Source organism: Lithobates pipiens, unplaced genomic scaffold (genome assembly GCF_037356315.1).
Source record: "Lithobates pipiens isolate NorthernLeopardFrog02 unplaced genomic scaffold, aLitPip1_a1.2 Scaffold_3, whole genome shotgun sequence".
Taxonomy (NCBI): domain Eukaryota; kingdom Metazoa; phylum Chordata; class Amphibia; order Anura; family Ranidae; genus Lithobates; species Lithobates pipiens.
Genome location: NW_027507790.1, coordinates 117555397 through 117571944, shown reverse-complemented (window position 1 = coordinate 117571944; position 16548 = coordinate 117555397).

Sequence of the window (16548 nt, the reverse complement as noted above, 5' to 3'; positions counted from 1 at the left end):
GTATGCCCCTCTCAAATCGAGCTTCATGAAAAACATTGCTGCCTTGTGGCGGTCAAATAACTCCGTAATCAATGAAATTGGATAGGCATTCTTAATCGTGAAACGATTGAGACCACTATAACCAATACAAGGTCTCAGTTCACCACTCTTCTTCACAAAGAAGAAACCTGCACCAGCAGGAGACTAGGATTTGCGGATGAAACCTTGAGAAAGTGCATCTGCAACATACTCCTCCATGGCCTTATCCTCCAAGACCGACAAAGGGTAAACCCGGTGATAAGGGGGTTTTGCACCAGGTTGAAGGTCAATTGCGCAATCATACGACCAGTGTGGAGGCTAACTACCGGCTTGACCTTTGTCAAAGACATCGCTAAAATCGCAGTACTCCAGCAGGGAGGAGAGAGAAGACGTGCATAGGACCTTGGCTACCTTCTGGAAGCATGTCTTACTGCATTGTGGTGACCAGCAGAGCACCTCAGCATGGAGCCAATCAAAAGAGGGGTTATGTCTCTGTAACCAAGGATTATCAATAACCAGTGGAAACTTAGGTGAGGAAATAACTTGGATTATCTCATGGTGAAGAGCCCCTATGGCCATGGACAATGGAACCATCTCATGAGTCACATGGGCAGGCTGTAGAGGTCTCCCGTCAAGAGCCTCAATTGCAAGTGGCGTATCACGCAGCGGAATCGAGTTCTTCGATACAAAGGCAGCATCAATGAACAGGCCTGCAGCCCCAGAGTTGAATAGAGCCTGATTTTCGAGAGACTCAGCGGCCCAAGAAAGGGTAACCAAAACCAGGGGCTTATCCTCCTGGATAACTGGGGATGAAACAATGCCACCTAAGGTCTGTCTGTGACAGGACCTCAAGGTTTGGGTGTTCCCTGGATGGGTAGGAAAATACTTCAAAAAGTGACCTGCCTGGCCACAATAAAGGCACAATCTCTCCCTCCTCCTAAGGGTTCTCTTATCCACAGAGAGACTCGTGAAGCCCAAGTGCATGGGTTCATCTTCACTGGCTGACTCAGTACCGGGAGGCACGGGTGGGACTGCAAAGTTCGGAGTCAAACTTACAGGAGGCTTCCGCAAGCGCTCCTTAAAAAAAAAAAAGTCTCCTTCTGGAGTCAATGAAGATGGCAAATGTGATCAACTTCTCCAGCTCAGTGGGTATATCTCGAGCTGCTATCTCAACCTTGATGGTACCATGGGTAAAAGCAGCCACGAGGGCCTCATTGTTCTAAGCAACCTCTGCTGCCAAAGCGGAGCGGAACCAGACATACCTCTTATAGAGGTAATTCTTGAGGCAGGTGTCTGCACATAGAAGCAGCAGCAGGGACAGCCTGCAACACAGATTGTACTGGAGTGGCCACAGCGGGAGATTCCATGTGAGCCGTGCAACTCAGGAATGTTTGTAACGCTATGGCAAACTGATCCATGCAGTGATCCTGCTCATCCAATCAAAAAATGTTTTACCAACAAGTGGATTGACTGCATCTTCTGAATTCATAGCTTTTGCCTACTGACAGAAACCATGAATCAGACTGAGACAGAAGTACAGTTAAATCTCACTTGTTTAATAATAATAATAAAAAGGTAAACAGCGTAAACATAGTCAAAACATAGCCAGAGTTCAGGAACCAGTATGGATAGTCAGACAAAACGTCAGGGAGCCAGCGATGAGCGTAGTAGAACAGCAAACAGGATCTGGAGCCAGAAGGAATGTCAGCCAAGCAAGTCTTCAACAGGAACACAGGTGAGCGTCTCTAGAGATGTGACCAAGGCGAAGGCTGAGATGATATGGACTAGACGGCTTAAGTAGGCAGGACTGACGAGCAGGATATCATCAACAGGTGAGTCACTGTGGAGAGATAGGAGCTGGCAATTAGCCGACAGCTTAGCAGCCAGCTCAGAGAAGGAAGCGCTGAGCCCAGCCCTGACAGCCTCTCTCCAGACCTAAACCCTATTAATAATCTGTGGGGCATCCTGAAATGGAAGGTGGAGGAGCGCAAGGTCTCTAACATTTACCAGCTCCGTGATGTCGTCATAGAGGAGAGGAAGAGGACTCCAATGGCAACCCGTGAAGCTCTGGTAAACTCCATGCCCAAGAGGTTTAAGGCAGTGCTGGAAAATAATGGTGGCCACACAAAATATTGAAACTCTGGGTGTACTCACTTTTGTTGCCAGCGGTTTAGACAATTGCTGTACATTCTCTACTTTACATTGTAGCAAAGTGTAATTTCTTCAGTGTTGTCACATAAAGATATAATAAAATATTTACAAAAAATGTGAGGGTTATACTCACTTTGGTAAGATACTGTATCTGTATATTATACACCAATCAACCATAACCTAATGAACCGTGACAAGTAAATGAATAACATTGATTATCTTCTTACAGTGGCATATGAAAGTGGGAGGTAAATATTTGACAGCAAGTGAACTTTTCTCCCCTGAAGTTGAGGTGTTGAAAAATGGGCTAGCATAAAAGTTTGAGTGACTTTGACAAAAGGCTGAATTGTATTAACTAGATGACTGGGTCTGAGTATCTCCAAAACTGCAGCTCTTGTGGGAAGTTCCCAGTCTACAGTGGTGAGGACCTACCAAAACTAGTCCAAGGAAATTAAACTGGTGAACCCAGCGACAGGGTCTTGGGCAACCGATGCACATGGGGAGCGGAGGCTGACTCCTATAGTCTGATCAAATAGAATACCTACTGGAGCTCAGATTGCTGAAAAACAGAATGTTGGGTCCGATAGATGTCCTAACACGCAGTGCATCACAGTTTGTTGTGCAGTGGCTATAAAAAGTCTACACACCCCTGTTAAAATGTCAGGTTTCTGTGATGTAAAAGAGACACAGATAAAAAATTTCATAACTTTACACCTTTAATGTGACCTATAAGCTGTACTACTCAATTAAAAAAAAAAAACTGAAATCTTTTAGGGGGGGATGGGGGGAGTAAAAAATAATAATAATAATAATGTGGTAGCATAAGTGTGCACACTCTCTTATAACTGGGGATGTAACTGTGGTCAGAATTAAGAAATCACATTCAAACTCGTGTTAAATAGGAGTCAGTACACACCTGCCATCATTTTAAAGTGCTTCTGATTAACTCCAAATAAAGTTCATCTGTTCTAGTAGGTCTTTTCTGATATTTTGTTAGCCACATCCTACAGCAAAAGTCATGGTCCGCACAGAGCTTCCAAAGAATCAGTGGAATCTTTGTTAAAAGGTCATAAGGGTACACAATCATTTCCAAGGCATTAGATATACCATGGAACACAGTAAAGACAGTCGTCAAGTGGAGAAAATATGGCACAACAGTGACATTACCAAGAAATGGACATCCCTCCAAAATTGATGAAAAGACTAGAAGAAAACTGGTCAGAGAGGCTGCTAAGAGGCCTACAGCAACACTAAAGGAGCTGCAGTAATATCTGGCAAGTACTGGCTGTGTGGTACATGTGACAATAATCTCCCGTATTCTTCATATGTCTAGGCTATGGGGTAGAGTGGCAAGAAGGAACCATTTTCTTATGAATAAAAACATCCCAGCCCCGCTAAATTTTGCAAAAACACGTCTGAAGTCTCCCAAAAGCATGTGGCAAAATGTGTTATGGTCTGATGAAACCAAGGTTGAACTTTTTGGCCATAATTCTAAAAGATATGTTTGGTGTAAAAACACCACTGTATATCACCAAAAGAACACCATACTTATAGTGAAACATGGTGGTGGCAGCATCATGCTTTGGGGCTGTTTTTCTTCAGCTGGAACGAGCCTTGGTCAAGGTAGAGGGAATTATAAGTCATTCCAAATACCAGTCAATATTGGCACAAAACCTTCAGGCTTCTGCCATAAAGCTGAACATGAAGAGGAACTATCTTTCAGCATGACAACGACCCAAAGCATACATCAAAATCAACAAAGGAGTGGCTTCCCCAGAAGAAGATTAACGTTTTGGAATGGCCCAGCCAGAGCCAAGACCTGAATCTGATTGAAGATCTGTGGGATGATCTGAAGAGGGCTGTGCACAGGAGATACTCTCGCAATCTGACAGATTTGGAATGTTTTTGCAAAGAAGAGTGGGCAAATATTGCCAAGTCAAGATGTGCCATGCTGATAGTCTCATACCCAAAAAGACACTGTGCTATAATAAAATCAAAAGGTGCGTCAATAAAGTATTAGTTTAAGAGTGTGCACGCTTATGCAACCATATTTTTCTATTTTTACTTCCCTTCACCTAAAAGATTTCAGTTTTTTGTTCAACTGAGTTTTACAGTTTATAGGTCACATTAAAAGGTGGGAAAAGTTCTGAAATTACTTTTACATCACAGAAATCTGACTTTTTATATCCACTGTATATGGGGCTGTATAGCCACAGACCAGTCCGGTTTACCTTGCAGACCCGTGTTCACAGCCAAAGTGCCTACAATGGGCACATGAGCATCAAAACTAGACCTTGAGAGAAGTTCAGTCCAATGGGGCATCTGTGGGATGTGCTGGTAAAACAAGTCTGATCTATGAGGGTCCCCCTCACAACTTACAGAACTTAGTGGTTCTAAAGGCAGAAGGTTTATTTATTTTCATCCTAATGCATTAAGATGAAAAGCCTTCTGTGTTCAGCAGCCCCTCTAATACTTACCTGAGCCTCATCTCGATCCAGCGACGTTGCACAAGAGTCACGGCTGTCCGGGACTGTCCCTCCTCATTGGCTTGAGACATCAGCGGGTGCCATTGGCTCCTGCTGCTGTCAATCAAAGTCAGTGAGCCAATGAGAGAGGGGGTGGGGCCAAGCCACAGCTCTGTGTCTGAATGGACACACCAAGCAGGGCCTTCGGTGCCCCTATAGAAAGATGCTTGCTGTGGGGGCAGGAGGAAGGGGCCAGAAGCACTGGCGAGGGGGATTTGAGCTACCCTGTGCAAAACCACTGCAATAAAAAAAACAATACTTTAAAATCGCTTTTAAAGTCTCTGCTACTGACGGCTTGGTGCGTAATACTACAGCCAAACCAAATGCTTATTGTTTCGTCTTTTGTAAACTACTAAACCAATCAACCTGCATGTAGTCCAATTGACGTGTGAATAATACATTTTCTTTCTTTGTGTGGCTCCTCTGTAATTATAGAGGGAGCCATAGTCGTCACCATAGCAAACATAAAGGTAATGTTTTATCAATACCATACCACACAGCAATACATAGGTAGCCCACGTGAAGAGTAGGTGCTTGGTTTTATGGTGTTTCCATACAAAATCTAGCAATAACAAAAAACACACCAAGAAGTAAATGGTTTTCTGATTAATATCAGCAAAAATGTTACAAAAATAGTTTGCTGATATGGGTCGTCGGTAAATTTGGATTCAGAATCTATTTCTCAGTGTGCTGGCTTTCTCTTCATTTTGTATGGAAGCACATGTTAATTGTATGTTTGAAGTCCAGCCTGGCTGACAACTATGGTTTTATATATATATATATATATATATATATATATATATATATATATATATATATATATATATATATATAATATATTTACCTCCCATGATCCTGAGTGGTCAAGGCTACCACAAGCCACTCAGGGGATTTGAAATCTCTGCTGCTTTCTCTCCTCTCTCTCCAGCACTGCCATCATGGACTAGATGGTTTCTATCATCACATGGACAGCCCTGACCAATCACCATCCATCTGGTCCATCCATTCAGTACTGGATAGAAAGGGGATAAAACAGCTGGGGATTTCATATTCCCAAACCGTGGGAGCCTTGACAACTCAGGATCATGGGAGCTAAGTACAACGGGGACAGGGTCAAGTGTTTTGTCACTTTTACAGATTTTTTGTAGTCTCTAAAGAGAGCCAGTTACCAATGGGCATGTGTAACAAACTGCTATATTATTTTAGATTTATTTTTTATATAACACAAATAGCCAGCATAATCCTGAGATGTGAGACTGCACTATCACAAAAACTTCAAAGTGGATATTCCAATGCCATTTTTTTTTTTACATAGCTTTAACTGGGTCTCATTGGCTTTGTGACCTGTTTCCTTCTCATTTAAAAGTAACCCACCAGGCTAGAAATGTGAGAATCTACTGCTGACTTATGTTTGAAGTTGCTTGCTCCATGGCTGTCATCCCGATCCTTCCTTCACTAATTAATTGATTTTTCACTGACCTAAAGCAAACCTGTTCCAGGTCAGATTAGGATGACAGCCCTGACAGATCAATCCAATCAATCATTTTCTTGAATTTGGCAGGGATTGTAAATCTGTACAAATTAAAGAAGAAAGGGAAGTAAGGGTAAATGTGTATCAGTACATATTTAATGTCATGTATGGATATAATACCTATTGCATACATATATGACCTAAATCCATGTTTTGAAAAGCTATTCCAGAGGGACAATCCCTAACCAGAATGCAAAATACTGTGTATTAATTAAAACCAGGTTTCACCTCAGTGGAAATGAATTGTATTAGAAGCATATGAAAAAGCATTCATGAAATTGTGGAATTAACGTTTGAGCATAATAATCATTTTTTAATGAAGTATATAAAAATCATATCTGATCACAAAAAAAATTACTTTTCACAAACACCTACATCCAATTTCCATCTAAATACGGATTTGGCAATGATAGAGTTTTGACATTATAAATTGTGTCTGTAAAATACACTATATTGCCAAAAGTATTGGGATGCCTGCCTTTACACTCACATGAACTTTAATGGCAGCCCAGTCCTAGTCCGTAGGGTTCAATATTGAGTTGGCCCACCCTTTGCAGCTATAACAGCTTCAACTCTCCTGAGAAGGCTGATCACAAGGTTCAGGAGTGTGTCTATGGGAATATTTGACTATTCTTTCAGAAGCACATTTGTGAAGTCAGGCGCTGATGTTGGACAAGAGGGCCTCGCTTACAGATCCACAGTCTTGCTGTGTTACTGGGCAATCGCAGGTGCCCGGCAGACATCGCGGCAGCTGGCCACGCACACCGGGTCCCGAGTGACGCCGCGGGCGTGCACCCACTAGGCGGCCGGGAGTGGGAGGACATCATATGACGCCCGCCCAGGATGGGAGATCCCATCTGCGGGCGTCATATGACTATGGGTGTGTAGGGAAGTTGTTAAAGCATTATATGTTGGATACCGTATTTTTCGCTCCATAAGACACTGTTGACCATAAGACGTACCTAGGTTTTAGAGGAGGAAAACGAAGAAAAAAAATTCTGAACCAAATGGTGTATTAAAATATTTAATAACATAACAGAACAATATTTCAACCATGTAAAGTGAACAGCAGTCAACAATGGCATTAAGGACCATCTTCACTGTCATTAACAAATGAGGAGAGACTTTAAGGTTCGAGTACTCTTCTAGTTTTCTGGGAACCCCAAGAACTCATCAGAATTGATGAAACTCAGTTGCTCACAATCACTGACATCACTTTCTTCGCTATCTTCATATACGATACAATCTTCAGTTCCATCTAAGGCATTGCTAATGCCACATTTTTTAAATGACTGTACAACGATTTTCTTTCTACACGGAGTACCATGATGTTTTCACCCATTCACAAACTTGAATGATAGAGCCTCTTCATTCGTCCAGTAGGTGTCAGATCATAATTACCAGCAGCCATCCATTTGTTCCACTCTTCTTGCATGAAGAATGGTTTGTTGATGGAAATGTCGAAAAGGTTGCAACTGCCTGGTAAGACCCGCAGGAATTACAGCTAGATGAGGCCTCACTTCTTTAAAGCACTTTTTTTGTAGTTTCACTAATATGTGCTCTAAACCAGTGGTCATCAACCCTGTCCTCAGGGCCCACTAACAGGCCAGGTTTGCAAGATAATTCAAATACATCACAGGGGATGTAATTTGCTGCTCAGTAATTGCAGTATTCTAGTCTGCATCTCCCCAAGGTAATACATAAAACCTGGCCTATTAGTGGGCCTTGAGTACAGGGTTGATGACCACTGCTCTAAACTGGTCAAGCACTAATAAGGTAGGTTTTTCCAGAAGCCCCCCCAGGACGTTTGGACCACACTTTTTCAATTCATACTCTCATTCCATTTTCGTCCATCCATCCTTTGTCATGAACATGTACGACAACTCCTTGTGGAATCACTTCTTTCGGAAATGTTTTCCTTTTGAAAATTAGCAGGGGCGGCAATTTGATGCCGTCTGCACGGCAGGAAAACACAACCGTGTAATGTGTTTTCTCATATCCTGAGGTTTTCAAGGTTATGATTTTGGCACCTTTCAGATCAACAGTCCTATTAGATGGCACATTAAAGGTTAGCGGAACTTCATATTTCCAATCTGGGCAATTTCAAAACCATTTTTCTTTCTAGCATCAAATTACAAATTTATGAAAAGACAGAACCTTATATTCGTATTATTTTGGCATTTTTTTGCGCAATTCTAGTTTTGGTGCATATAACAAGGTCACATCACCTCATAAATCTGTAGCACCATGATGGTGATCCAGTAAAATCCTGAATGTCTTTCTCTACAGCGATGTGTTTGACTTCATATATTATCATTTTTGTAGAGACTGAAAAGTCATTATTCTGGTGACGTGTGATCCATTCTTTCATGTCCACATCTAACTGCGGCCACTTAGCAGCATGCCCACGAAAAGCTAGCTTACTTCTATTTGCTTTTTGCAGCTGATCCTCCTGTTTCCTCCACTCTCATAATTTTTTCAGTTGGGGGGGGACCAAAATGTCTCTCCGCTGCTGTGTTTCCATGTTCCTTAGCATATTTTACTACCCCCTGGTTTAAAATGAATTTTATATGTTAGTCTTTTCTGCTTTAGCACCTGGTCTTGGTCCTTGCAGTGGGTGGCTGAGCTGGCACCTAGTTCCTGCAGTGGGTGGTTGGGCTGGTTCCTGCAGTGGGTGGGTGGGCTGGCTCCTGCAGTGGGTGGCTGGGCTGGCACCTTGTTCCTGCAGTGGGCGGTTGGGCTGACACCTGGTCCCGGCAGTCAGTGTCTGGGCCCGCACCCAGTTCCTGGAGTGGGTGGCTGGCACCTAATCCCTGCGGTGGGTAGCTGAGCACCTATCTCTGTACAGTTCATGCAACTTTTTAACCGATGGAAGCAATTTCTTTGCCTTTTTTTTATGTGTAATGTCCTGGCCCTGACAGATGATGGGGAAAGCTGAGCTGAGAGTTTCTTGTGTGTACACTATAGTAGCAGGTGCACTGCACATGCCCAGTGCGTGGAGTAACACATAATGGCATCGCATGGGAGTGCCTCCACACACTGGGGCTCTCCTGCTAAAAAGCATCCTAGGCTGCTTCTAGCCAGGCCGGGCCGCCTTTCCTTACTATGTGATGGTCTCATGTGCTGCTGGGACCCGGCTGGGCCCGAACATAATGGTCTCTTCTGTTGCTGACCAGTGAGATCGGCGCCGGCTGCTTACCTTCTGCGGCCATGCCCTCGGACTGCGGTTGGCCTGGTATGTAACGTGGGGAAGGGGGCTCCTTTTCACTATTTGCTAAAATTACGGTAAAGCGCCGCTAAAATTATTGCTTTACGGTCAACGCCCACCCGCCCCAGTGTGAAAGCAGCCTAATGAAAATATGACTGGTTTTGGAGATTTGCAGTTAATCTCAGTCAGGAAGGTAAATTGCTGTATGCCAGGGGTCCCTAAACAGCAGCCTGCTAAAAGATTTTACCTGTGCCGCAGAGTCTTGCGCCCTGCTCAGGGAAGGGACCATTTGGCACACCCTAGTGCACTTTTTGTGTGAGGTGACATGCACTTTTTTGGTTCACTTTGTTTTGTTTTTGCTCAGGCTAAAATAAAAATATAAAAAACTTCTCTTTCTGAAGGTTACCCCCATGTGCTATGATCCCTCCATGGATTCAGGGTGTTTGCGTAACCCACAGCTCGGTTGCTGTGGTTCTTAAGAGGATTCACTGACTCAAATGCTGGTCTGTGTTAGTGTGCCCACGCTCAGGCTGTAGGATTCGTAAGGGGACCATAATAAAAATTTCCTCTTTTAGGTGAAAAATCTAAGGAGGTAGAGAGAGATCTTCAGGGTAACAATAGTTTTTAACAAACATTTTTTTAACCTGACTGCCTGATGTTCCATTCCAGCAGTGGGGACTCCCCATAGATATATGTTTATCAGATCAGATGACAGTCATATAAGAGGCTTTAAAAACCTTTGTGTTGATAAACATATCATTGGTGCCCCTCTGTGCAATGACCATCAAGAAAAAGCTTGGTATCCTAGGCCACCTAATTACCATAGTACTGCGTAAAGCTGTTTTATTGAAGGAATCTTGTCCTTACAGTAATTTAGAATTTATCACTGCCAACCTTTCCTTTTAAAAATTTGAATTGCCTGGCTGTCAAGTCCATGTAATTGCTTTTTCACTTTCTAAGTCACTGAACCAAAAAAGTATGCCGATCAGGTGTTCGGTTATCAATGACTCAATACTGTATTGTAGATCAATGGCTCAGGACAATATTGACATCAAAGAATCAGTAGACAATCAACATTTCTAGAATTAGGTCATCAGAGGAAGCCCCCAATTTTTCTCAGCAAAGTTCTTCTTTAATGTGCCTATTTCTGCATCCGTTCAACCTATGCCAGCTGTCACCCTGTTGTGAGCATTAAAAATGTTAGCCGCATCGCTGGTCTAAATTCTGTCCTTTGTTTACCTTTCACATGGCTTTTTGCTCCTGAATCGATTACCTTTCTGCTTAGATTTTAAGCAAGGCACGACACATGTTTTCCATTTCCTTTTTCTCAGGCCGATTGTCATCTTTTGCATTTACAACGTGGTTACATCTGCACCTGTGGTTTTTTTTCTTATTCATGCATACTTTATGAAGCCATAATACAATCTCAGAACTCTGCATACAAAATGCAGAAAAACCATGGAAAATATTTATTCTCTATAACAAAATTTCTCTTAATTTTTAACGTCAGAGTCTTTCAGAACTTTTTTCAAAGTTATCCAGTTCTCATTGGTCCATGAACTTTTACACAAAGCTAATTTTTAAAGATACACACCTATAATTTATCATTTAAAGAGACCCTTTTATATGTTAATGTAATTGTGCTTTATTTCAAGTTAATATTTCCATACCTGATTTATTTATTTCATTTTTTTTAAATGCAGCATTATAGGTCGGGAAAAGGAGACAACATGGCTCCTCCGTTGATGGGATAGTCCCCTAAAAGCAAAAAGGTTGGCATATGTAAACTGGTGGCACTGTGGCTCTGCTCAGAAACTCCTCTCCTAAATGCTGTCATCTCAGTACTGTAATTTTACATATTCTGAAGCTGTGTTTGGGAAGCTGTGATGCACCTGGAAATAGAAAAATCTGACACACCCAGAAGTGTCAGATGCTTTAGGTTTTTTAGCTGCCTATGACACTGCAATTTGTAAATAAAATAATTGCCCAGACGGGGAATGGTAATTACAAATAGAGTACTATTAAGTTATAATTTTTTTTTGGTGACAGGGTCTCTTTAAACTCATTGGATGACTAATCTGCAAAGTTTTTTTTCTTGCATTCATCTTGCACAGATATTATATAAAAATGTGCAGCGTTATACTTAACCACTTCCCGACCGGCGCACACGACGATGGCCGAATGGCACGGGCAGGCAAATTGGCATACAGGTACGTCCATTTGTATTTGCCGCCCTGCCATCGCGCGGTCGGGACCCCCGTGAGTCCGGTCGCGGGTCCTGCGGACTCGATCATCGTGGGGATACCCGCGATAGTCTCACAGGGAGGCTGAATGGGGAGATGCCGATGTAAATAGCATCTCCCTGTTCTGCCTAGCTCAAGTGACACTGATCTCTGCTCCCTGTGATTGGAGCAGAGATCAGTGTTCACAAACACACAGCCCAGCCCCCCCCCCCCAGTTAGTAACACGCCCCTAGGACACGCTTAACCCCTACACTGCCACCCCATGGTTAACCCCTTCACTGCCAGTGTCATTTACACAGGAATCAGTGCATTTGTATAGCACTGATTGCTGTATAAATGACAATGGTCTCAAAAATGTCCGATGTGTCCGCCATAATGTCGCAAGTTACAATAAAATTGCTGATCGCCGCCATTACTAGTAAAAAAAAAAAAAATTTATAAAAATGCCATAAAACTATCCCCTATTTTGTAAACGCTATAAATTTTACCAATTAAACAATAAGAGAGAAAATCTAGATAAACGCGCTCCCACTACTTCTCTCACCTCGGCGCTAAATGGTTTAAAAGCTCAACATAAAAAGATTAAAAATAATAATACTGAAAAAAGTAATAATAAACAAATAAACAGGTTTACACCCGAGACAGCAGCTACTTAAAAAAATGTACATAAAAATAGATAAACTGATTATTTTACGCAAACCAACCAATAATCGCTTATTGTGATTTTTTTTTTACCAAAAATATGTAGAAGAATATGTATCGGCCTAAACTGAGGAAAAAAAAAAATTTTTTTATATATTTTTGGGGGATATTTATTATAGCAAAAAGTAAAAAATGCGTTTTTTTCAAAATTGTCGCTCTATTTTTGTTTATAGTGCAAAAAATAAAAACCACAGGGGTGATCCAATCCCACCCAAAGAAAGCTCTATTTGTCAATTTTGTTTGGGAGCCATTTCGCACGACCGCGCAATTGTCAGTTGAAACAACACTGTGCCGAATCGCAAAAAGTGGTCTGCTCTTAAGCCAGCAAAATGGTCCGGTCTAAAAGTGGTTAAAGTTAATACAAATACAATAGTGTTTGGAAAACACCAGTAAATGGGTGTAAAAATAGCTTGAAAAGTCCTCTAGGAAAGGTCACTCCACCATGTGCTGTAAAGTAAGGGGCTTACCAAATGATTCTGACCCTGGTTAAGGTGGTCAAAATAGGCTTAATGCACATCCGCGCATGTGTGGCAAGTTCTGTGTCATATGTCCATAACTCCACCCTATGCGTTTTGTCATAGAACACATCAGGGGCATTGTTATACATCTTGCACAGATAAGTGTCTTGCTAAAGCAATATAATTGTGGTGTCCTTTATTTTCTGACAAATATGGCTACCACTATGTGCCTATACTAATATGAACTATACCTAGAACCAGGTTTATAAAAGAAAAATAATATGCATACACAGATACTTTAAATTGAGCTTTTTTATGTTCAAAATAATAAATGTATCTGCCAGCTACCAATAATCAGTTTAATGAGACAGCTCTTATTGAATACCTAAGCACGTTAATTAGACAGGTTTCATTTGGAGACATCGACTCTGAAGTCAGGCTAATAATATCCTTGGTAACCACATAAAACTAGTTTCTGAGAGGCAGCAAAAGTGGTATTTCGTGAAAAATCCAAGGCTGGTTGTACTGAAGTCGATCGATGTGTGTGTTTTAGCTTAACACATTGAAAACAATAAAATAACCATAAAGTAAACTATTTGTCGAAATTCTTACTCCAGTACTTGCAGTTTTAAATTTTAAATACTGCCGGCTCCTGTTCTCTCAGTGCTATTTCACTGAACTTTCTGTCTTCCCAGTGGACAGTTCAATCTCCAGCCAATGTGATAACTGGAAGGAGGGGAAAAGCAGGTGAATGTCTTGCCATCCTAGGCTATGGGGTTGTGTGTTTCTGTTGATGCACATAGTGTAGAGAAATTTACCACTTGTCCCTGCATGCAAGGATGGCTCCATACAACACTGCAACAGAAAATAAATGTGTGAATAGGAAACCTGCAGTACCAGTCATGGCAAGTGCTTAAACTGAAACATAGGCAAATATTAAAAGATAATGAAGCTGCATAATCAGTAAGTGATATAATCAGCTAGTAAAAGTGTTTAATAATATTTTAACTGAGGATAGGAAATGGGTAAAGACTTTTTAGAAAATGATGTTCTTGCTTTTACTTTTGTTATACTTTAATGCCTCTTTGTACAGCTATGATATAAAGACCAACCATGAGACTAGCTGCAATTAGAAAAATTGTACAGTGGTCAATAAAACACTGCACAGCTTTAACTAGCGTAGAGCAGCATACTGTTAAAGAGTTAGAGATCTTCATTGGAAAATGATTAAAACACTGTGGGAACTAAAGGCAATATGGCACTCCCCAAGTATAGCTCCCAAATTGTCCTTCTTTTGAAATCAAATCCTTTTGTACCTTTTACTTCCTCAATTGTGCTTCTTTTTCTTTTGGCCTTAGGTATAGATACATTTACCATCTAGCTGTTAAGTGTTAAACTACTATAAAACTTTATTCGACATTTAAGTACTTTGTTATTTTCACATGCTGGCATTAATAAGAATTAACAGTGAAAATATGGATTGGTGCATTTAAGGAGAACTAGACCCCCCCCCCCCCCCCCCCCCACACACACAAAAAATAGAAAAAAAAAGCTGCTAGGCGGTAGGGCCATAAACTGCTTCTCATTTAATCTCTCAAGATTTTTTTATTTAGTGTACACTGCCTGCGGAGACAAAGAAGACCTATAAAAGATGTAAGCAGTTGTGGATAGAGCATTGAGTGGGGTGTGGCTGTCACATTGCGGGAAGAGGGCACTCTAGAATAGTGATGCCAAAATGGCGGCCCTCCAGCTGTTGCCAAACTACAAGTCCCATGAGGCATTGCAAGGCTGACAGTTACAAGCATGACTATCACAGGCAGAGGCATCATGGGACTTGTAGTTCCGCAACAGCTGGAGGACCGCTAGTTTGACATTCCTGCTTTAGAGGATACGTGTGTAAAAATATGCAAATATTAGTTAAAAATCATATTTTCTCTTTTGTTTATTGGAGGACACGGCTCTACTTTAAAAAAAATCACCAACTGGGTATATTGTCACCAGGAGCAATGCACCAGGTGCACTAAAAATAAAAGACAGTGGGGAGGTGACCGGATGTGTGCGGGGCGTGGTGTGAGCGGTGAGGATGTGGCTGGGCTGAGGTGAGTGAGACACCGCTGCGCTGTCTCTCCCTCGTCCTGTCTTTGAGTGCCACGCTGTGGAGGACTTGATGCATATCCAAGGGAGGAGCTCGGTTTGAGGGCTCCAGGAACACGGAGGAGCCGGCATAAGCCGAAGCTGGCCGAATGTGGCCGAAGATCTTCTGACGCAACCCGAGCCCGACCGAGGATCTCCCGGACAACGCGGAAGCGTTGGCGACGGCACACGCGCCGGCCGTTAGCGGCCGAAGATACACACATGTAATGCAAGCCGGACGAGCTCGGCCCAGACAGCGCACGGACGCCGGCACCTCCCAGCTACCAGTAATGGTATTCGTGAGTAACCCCAGCGGGGGAAAATAGTTAGGAATAGTCCCTCCTGAGTCAAAACTAGTATACTGAATGTGTTTAAATTGTTGAAAGGACTGCGGTAGCTGTTCTGTTTGCACTCCACCTGGCACATAGGAGCCAAAATAGCAGGATGTAATGCACACCCTTATGCTTTTTTAAGATATGTTATCCACTACCTGCTGATGGGATTGAAATCATATATATGCCTATACTGCTATCTACTGAACTGCTATCTACTGCTATATACTGCTATTTATTGAACTGTTACTAGTCCTGTTATCTCTGAAGTTGATAAGAATTTTTTCTCATCTACAAATGTTCTGAACGAAATTCCAGTGACACTCTAAAAGAGAGAGGAAAAAGGGGAGAAATATATATGTATATATATATTTTTTTTTTTTCCTCTTCTTTTTTTATTTTTATTTTTTTTTCTCTCTCTTCTCCTCTAAGTATAAGTCTATAACGGCATGTCCACATACATTTAAAAGACTCCTGGACGCACCAACGGCGGACACAGCCAGAAATGTTTTAAGTAAATATAGGGGGATAAAGGGGCTGGGGAGGTGGGGGTAAGGAAGGAACGGTAAGGGAAAGATAGGGGGGTAATAGGAAAGGAAAGGGAGAAGGGAAAGAAAGAGAGACTTGGTTATCTCTGGGGGCAAGCACTAGCATTATTATTTTTCTCCCCTCTACGTAGTATGGATCTATGGGACTGTCTGTAAGGTTTTAATAATACCCATTTACCCTGCTTTATTTGGGGTAACGACCTTTATAAGCTAATATGTCTCGGCGACGAGGGGAGGAACAGTCGCAGCATGAGGGGGCGGGGATACAACATCTCCGATCCTCTAAAGAAAAAGAAAAAAATAATCAGGCATCATCAGCCGCTGCAAAATTGGAACGGTTTGTGCATACCCCAGTGCATACCCCAACCCAAACACCAATAAAAGGAGGACAGATGGTTCAAACTAAACCCCATACTGGGGGTCCTGGCGACAGAAAAAGTCAAGGCCAAGCGGCCCCATTATCCGCGCTGGTTTCAGAGGGTAAGAGCAAAAAGAACATAGGGGACTCCCAGGGTGACTTAGAGTCTGCTAGGCCTGGTAGGCCGCAAGAGGAGGAGGCTCCAACATTGAAGGATGTATTACAGGCGGTTAACGCATGTCAACAGTCTTTGGGAGACCTGGCAGCTCAGCTAACTGGAATGAAGGAGGATATATTGTTAGTGCGACAAGATATCCAGAAAGTAGTTGAAAGAACAACGG